At 52.3% G+C, this 7,464-nt stretch overlaps 1 long non-coding RNA gene across 2 annotated transcripts; it reads right to left on the bottom strand.

Moving 5' to 3' along the window:
- Positions 1-1,022: 1,022 nt before the first annotated feature.
- Positions 1,023-6,756, bottom strand: LOC135396472 (uncharacterized). Of its 2 annotated transcripts, none has more exons than XR_010423398.1 (3): positions 6,679-6,756; positions 2,141-2,252; positions 1,023-1,194 (listed from the first exon to the last, which is right to left on the bottom strand). It is a non-coding gene; the product is annotated as an uncharacterized LOC135396472 (long non-coding RNA). The 2 variants fall into 2 exon arrangements; XR_010423401.1 differs by lacking the exon at positions 6,679-6,756 and adding an exon at positions 6,052-6,260.
- Between the last annotated feature and the right edge of the window lie 708 nt (positions 6,757-7,464).

Here is a 7,464-nt window from a genome sequence, read left to right as displayed (position 1 = left end):
GCAATCAGTTTTCATTATGTGAAGCTCACCCGCAGCATGAATTGAATTAATTCTAAAAACATGTTTTACGACGTCGAACGCCTAATTGAAAGTCATTGTGATGTCATTTGGAACAGCAAGCTACTGAATGAATGGCTCCAGAACATAGGAGACGAATCATTTTCCCCAAAGGCGAATGACAACATTTTGAGGATTACTGTTATTCCCAGTCACACAACAATCGGTGCCTGAAGCCAGACGCTGTTCCGACCATTTTTAAATGCAAGAACGAATGGTAAGCTCAAATCCACTGCCTCGTGCCTTTTTCTCATGCAGTGTCAAACAGAATGTGACCTGGAAAGTACACAGGAGGTGCTACCATCACAAGCAGAGAGTGATATGAGAATTCTATGGAGTTTTGTACTGTGTTCCCACAACCCCGGGGCGTCAGCCCATCCGTTCCACGCACGAAGGAACAAGCAGCACAACAGAGATTCAAACCAACATACCAGATTTATTCATCAACAGCATACGGTTCCCAGCGGGAGAAAGACCTTCTCCAACGAGGCCTGTTGCCACTTATGTAGGCGAGTGCCACGCCCCCTCAGTGGCCTTCTGGCGGTTTCAGTGGCGCCACTCTTGATAAGATAGCGTAGAGCGTGGCTTGCCACATCCTCCCCCTCTTACAGAGACATAAGATCGTCGGAAAGCTCCAGGGCTCCAGTACGACGTCATCCTCCAGAGCCGATGAGGGTGCGGCGGGCGGATGAGGCCTAGTCTCGGCCAGGAGTTCGGGCTGGAGGCGCCTCAGTGTCCAGATCGCTGCGTTTACGTCGTTTGCGGTGCGAGCAGCCTCGACCCTGGCCTGGAGGAGGTCGCCTCTGCGGTGTGAGGCTCGGTGTAGTTCAGGAACTCGGCCCAGTGGGCCCAGGATCCGTTTTTCCTCTGTTGTCAAAGGTTGCAGGGGGTCGGCCGGGTGGCGTTCCGAGAGAGCCAGGCCCTTGAACGGTGTGCGGCCCTGGTCGTCACCTCTGAGGGGCTGATGGTACCAGCGGGAGCGGGATGCACAGGACACGGGTTGTGGACGAGCGTCCGGGTGGCGACGGAGTGGTACTGTGGGCCCTGCACCTGAGCCCGGTCTAGATGTCCGGAGGGATTCGGGCGGCTTCCGCGGGAGGGTGCACGGCAGGCGGAGGAATGTGAACGTCGTTGCATCTGAGAGTAGAAGAAAAGGGAAACGGTAAGAAGGCACCCCCCTTAGAACAGACAGCGGAAAACTGTGCAACAGAAATCACACTAATGAAACCCTATATCACAAGCACTATGCTTAGCGATGGAAATAGTGGCAGCTACGTGCGCCTCCTGCGGACTGGACGCAGGTCTGGGAACGGGACCCGGGTCCTGGTGTTTGCAAAAAACCTCGCATCCAAGTGATTTAAACGAATGACTGGTCTGCGTTCTTGTGTTCCGGAATACGCAAACCGTGCACCTTCGCAAGGAGCAGCAACAACAGATAAATTAATGATGAAGAATGGGGAAATTCGCTACCTGAGGTGCGGCCCACTACCCCAAGGCACAATGAACAGGATGAGATGCGTCCTGATGATGAGATGATGAACGATGCTGAATAGGAGTCGATAGTCAGTGAGACACCACCAAAGAACGCTAGGCAAAAACACAACACACACACAAACACACGGCCAGCTCACTTTCGCCTCCTCCACCGCTTACGCGGAGTTGAAGGGAGACAGGAGAAACTAGATTACAATTACCCAGAAAGAAACAGTGAAGACTACGAAAGAAATCGGCCCGTTCAGCACGTCGAGCTGGTGCATAAAAAATTACAACCAAAAGGGATGACTCACCAATTTGTTGCCAACTATAGGATGGGACAAGCGAATGCTTGCCTACATCACATTTCAAAAATTCGTAATTCGACAGTGTGTATTGTCATCAAGCAGGCGAACTACCTATGGAGCTAGTCTCCTTTGCACTGATACTAACTGTACGTTACAATCCCACAAGCGAGATAACAACACCCTCCAGGAGAGTTTGCTTTTCCTACTGCCCACACCATGCGAGCAATCCAAACACGGGGGAGTCACTGCGGAACAGTATAGTCCTAGCAAGCTGGCTAGAACATGACTTAATTGCCACTCACCCTGAGCGTGACGGAAAAGTCGACTAGACGTCAGCCAGCGGCGAGAGCATTCCAGAAGGCCTTACAGTGCGTCTGCACGGGCGATGTGGCTACGAAGACCTGCCCTGACAGCCTGAAATATAGCTGCGTCTCAGTCTGGGCCAGCGAAAGCCAACCGGCAACGACGGATCCAAATTTGAAAGTTTATCTCCGGAATTAACAAAGCCAATTGTTTCCGCTGGGTGCGCGGAACCAGCAACGGTTCTAGGAACCGCACGCTGGCCCAGGAGACAGTCGAGAGCTGAAATACTTGAGGTAACCTGCGAAACAGCAAAAGAGGAACGTGACAACGCCTAAAACAGAGCTCGGCCGTTTCACACGTCCCGCGAGACGGGCAACCGTCAGAACGAGAAATATGAAAACGGCGCTCGCGAAGAGCAAGAACATCGTGGGCAAGCTTCCACTGAAGACTGGCGCGGCGGACATCTAGACAGCCCGCAGTGATTCGACGCCAAGACGTCGGCACCGAAGGGACTGCGGGACCAGACTGCAACTCCTTGGTAGCTGTATAAAAATCGCTGACGGCCCATAACTGTATGTCAGCGTCAGGAGTCGTAAACGTCTTACAACATCAACGCAGTTACTATATTGATGAGGCAGGACTTGGGACCTTGGCCGAAACCTAGGGCTTTCAATGAACCACCTGGTGGCGCATCTCAAAGAGTACTGCACTAATGCGCACGCTGGGTGTTCGGGAGTGTGCTTCGAAATAAACGCGCGACTGAAGTGCAAATCACTTGTCGAGCATGGCTAAACGGTGCAAGCGGGATCTCGCGACCCACTCCATCGAACCGCCCCAGAGAAAACGGAACGCTTGCCTGGTGATGGCAGTACGGATTAGTGGTGGCGGCGTGGCAACGACGCCTAGGAACCACAAGCGACTGTATAGTACCAGGCCACTAGCAGGTGAGCGCGAAAAGCGATGGGCAAATCAACGAACTTAAGCTGCCGCAGAGCTCTGCAACCATTAAACACACGTGGTCAATTTACTAGATGTGCCACTGCAATCAAAAGTCACATTACGAATTTTGACGTCTGGTCTCATTGAAACACGCAAAGAGGCCTCGCAGGAAGGCTGGAGGTTCAAAAACAGTGCTGCACTCTTTGATCATTCAGTCTTACCCATGAAACAGCTCCGTGATCTTCAAACGCCTTCAAAACAGGCCCCAGGGAACACTCGCGAGAAAGGATCACAGAGAGGTCGTCCGCGAACGCAAAAATATGTGGAGGGCATCCATTGGGCCGCGCCAACGTAACAGAAAGCGAGCACAGTCTCTCGAGTAGAGGGTTGATGGCGATCATGTTACATCAAAGGTGGACGAGAGGCCGCCAGCGACACAATGAAATGAATTAGACAAAGATGTATTGTCATCAAGCAGGAGTGTATTGGCATCAAATGGAAGGCCGGCCACAGGGGCAGGCGAGAGCTACGAAACTGAAGTGTATTGTCATCAAGCAGGAGAGCTACCTATGGAGGTAGGCTCCTTTACACGAACAGGAACACCAGTATCGCACTATGCTGAAACGCAGGATAACAACGCTCCTAAGGGAGATTGCTGCTACGGGCCATACCATGCGAACCATCCATGATATACGGGAGAGTCGCGACGGAGGACAGTACAAGTCTAGCAAACTGGCTAGAATAGAATGTGCCACTTACCCTGATCATAGCGGAAGATGCGAGTGGAGCACTCGACTGGGCCTTGTGATCAGCGCCCGTAGTCCAGTACGAACTGCCTGAAACAGACCTAAACTTCCGCAGTCAGGGCCACCGAAGGATAACCGGCACCGGCGTATCCAAATTTGGAAATTTATTTCCGCAATCAGACATGCCAAATGTTTCCGGTCCCTTGCTGCAACGGTTCCATGAACCTTACAGTGGCCCATTCGACACCCGGAAGATGTAAAACAACCACCACTCTGCTCCACATGAGCAGCGGAATCTGGCACTGAAGGAAGTAGTGCTCTGCCGACTCCGAGATGCCACAAGACGGACAGCGATCCGTGCGACAAATATGGAAGCGGTGCAAACGTTCACGGAGCGGCAGGACACCATAAGCCAGCTTCCACTGGAGACTCGCTCGACGAGCGCCCAACCAACCAGCCGTGATACGTCGCCAGGCGCTCCCGGAAGGACCACCCACGGCACCAGGCAGGGAGGGAACCAGCAGCACCTCCATGAGCGCGGCGTCGAAATCCCTGGCTTCCCAAAGAGAGACGTCAGCGTCCGGAGACATCTCGCGTCTGACGGCAGCTATGCAAGCTGTGAAAAGGGGAACTTGTGCTCTCGGACGGCTGTGAGTGATATCAGTGAACCACCGGACAGCATGGACCGACGAAATAGAGCACGAAAGCGCACGCTGGATGATGAGGACTGTGAAGTGGCTGAAAGAGAGCCCGGATCTGCAGTGCTAGACATCGCCCGGATCACGCGTGAGATACAGCTGTGACCTCCTGACCCATTCAATTGAAGCAGCCCACAAGACCCGAATGACTGTAGGTGGCAGACATACAGCGGCGAGGAACCACAGACGGCTGGAGTACCAAGAGGCCAGTAAACGGGCACGGAAAGTAAAGGGCAGGCCTACAGATTTGACCCTGACCCTGTTCAGACTCCGACTGTGTATTGTCATCAAGCATGAGAGCTACCTATGGAGGTAGGCACACGAACAGGAACACTAGTATCGCACTATACTGAAACGCAGGATAATAACGCTCCTAAGGGAGATTGCTGTTTGTACGGGCCATACCATGCGAACAATCCAGTGTGTGTGTATTGTCATCAAGCGCGTGTATTGTCATTAAGCAGGAGAGCCACCTATGGAGGTAGTCCCCTTTGGACAGACACTAACTTTACGTTACAGTCCTACAAGCTAGATAACAACACTCTCTCGGAGAGTTTGCTTTTCGTACTGACCATACCAAGCGAACAATCCAAACACGGGAGAGCCGCTGCAGAGTGCAGTACGGTCCTAGCGAGCTGGCTAGAACATGATTTGCCACTCACCCTGAACGTGGCGGAAAAGACGAGTAGACGTCAGCCAGCGGCGAGAGCACTCCACAAGACCATACAGTGCTTGCTCAAGGACAATGTGGCTACGAAGCCCTGCCCTGACAGCCTGAAATATAGCTGCGTCTCCGAAGTCTGGGCCACTGAAAGCCAGCCGGCAACGACGGATCCAAATCTGAAAGTTGATCTGAACGCCCGGAACAGCTGCAACGGTTCCAGGAACTGTACGGTGGCCCAGGCGACAGTCGACAGTTGAAATATCTGGGTTACTCTGCGCTACAGCAAAAGAGGAACACGACAACGCCTGAAACAGTGCTCTGCGGTTTCACACATCCCGCAAGACGGGCAACCGTCAGAGCGAGAGATGTGAAAACGGTGTAGTCGCTCGCGAAGAGGAAGAACGTCGTGGGCCAACTTCCACTGAAGACTGGCGCGGCGGGCATCTAGCCAGCCCGCCGTGATTCGACGCCAAGACAGCTTCGTCGGCACCGAAGGAACTGGGGGACCAGACTCCAACTCCCGGATAGCTGTGTATTGTCATCAAGCAGGAGAGCGGAGAGCTGTGCCGGCCACGCCGCCACAGCGCGGAGAGGAGGTCATCACGGAGCGGTGACAGCGTGCCGGCGTTCAATTTCTCGTCACGGAGCTCGGATGCCGCCATAAGCGTGGCCGACCTATACTTGTTCCTCGCTGATCAAGTTGTTTGCGAAGAAGAAAGGTCTCGTACGTGTGTTTCGCCGGCATCGTGATGCTTTCAGTGCATTAAGCGAAGAACAATTCAGTGCAAAGTTCCGCCTCTCCAAAGACGCCGTGAGGGAAGTCTGCGATGCTGTTGCAAGAGATTTACAGAAACGTTAAATACCGCTTTGTTCCACGAGCTCTGTGTAGAATGAATGGTCCTCGTGAGCGTCCTACACATCTTTTCGAGACACGAGACATCTTTTCGAAACACGGTCACGAAACACGGTCGAAATTTCTCGTCAGTGGTCTTGACCATGGAGGAAGGAAACACAAGGAGCGGCCCCTCCGACAGTTTTCTATCGGGACGAGCGTAGCCGGCGTCGCACTGCATTCTGGGACGCTCCTGTCTACCACGTGACCGCTCACGTGACTCTCCAGACAGCATGGCGCCAGCAGAGCAGACGACGCGAGCTGTAGTTTTGTCACAGTTCAGATGGCAGTATTACGTTGAACGCGTGCTTGCACTTTATTTCTGTGTGTTCGAATGTTTACTGTTCTATTAGAAGACCAGCCATAGTGTACAGAACGCAAAAGGAGTACGCGGGACCGGAAACATCACGTGTGGCAACGGTTACTTCCAACGTATGTACATTCTTTGATTAAGTGGTAAAGAATGCTGTACGCAAAATACCATTAATCAGATTTGTACAACAACAGAAGATATGAAATGAATCTGCGGCACAGTTTGAGGTCCCAAATGAACAATTCAAGGTGTCTCGAACACACACGGGCGACTAAAACGACTCACCGTGTACTGACGAACAAAACGCGTTCCCGTGACAGAGCTGCTTACAGTTCAAGGAGAGCCGCAGCCGGGACAGGAACACATTACCATACGTCGTTTCTACGACTGTGCTCACATTTCCACAACAAATTACTTTCAGAAAGCTAAATCATACGGAGAGCAGCGCGAGAAACAAAGCCTTGCAAAACCGGGATCACGTGGTGGACAGGAAGCAATGGCGATTTTGACTCGAGCGACCGCTTGAGGGTGGCTACGCTAGTCTGGAGCGAAGAGCCGCTCCTTGTGTTTTCCTTCCTCCATGGTCGTGGCGAGCAGTTTTCACCACCAGAAGATGTGGGTTCGAGTCCTACAGCTGGCTAACCTTTTCACTGACTTGCATCTTTCATCGTTAATTTCTTAGGCATTTTGAGGCTTTGTATGTATTGGTCCCTTCTATGTTGTTCCAGCCACAGAACATCAGCTTGTTTGCAACATTGCGGGATTTTGGTACGGTTTGATTTGGCTACCTTGGGATTGACCAGCGGCAAGACGTTTAGAATCCACCTAACTTCCCGATATTACAACACGTCCGGCATTTTGAACGGTTGACGGTGTGCGACGTCAAATGACGTGTGGCTATTGTCGCCTGGGCATCGCAAGGCGGGGCATGAGCGCGAACGAGTGCAGTGAATATTGGGTCGGTTTGGAGCCATCATTTAGTTTTTTTGCGACAACAGTTTTTGGAAAATGTTTATCTTCAGCAACGTATCACAAGTGCACCTTGAATACCTGTTTCTTAGCCTATGCCAC

This window comes from Ornithodoros turicata, chromosome 1, assembly GCF_037126465.1.
Source record: "Ornithodoros turicata isolate Travis chromosome 1, ASM3712646v1, whole genome shotgun sequence".
Taxonomy (NCBI): Eukaryota; Metazoa; Arthropoda; class Arachnida; order Ixodida; family Argasidae; genus Ornithodoros; species Ornithodoros turicata.
The sequence above is the reverse complement of the archived record's forward strand: the minus strand, read 5'-3'. Positions and strand labels throughout refer to the sequence as shown.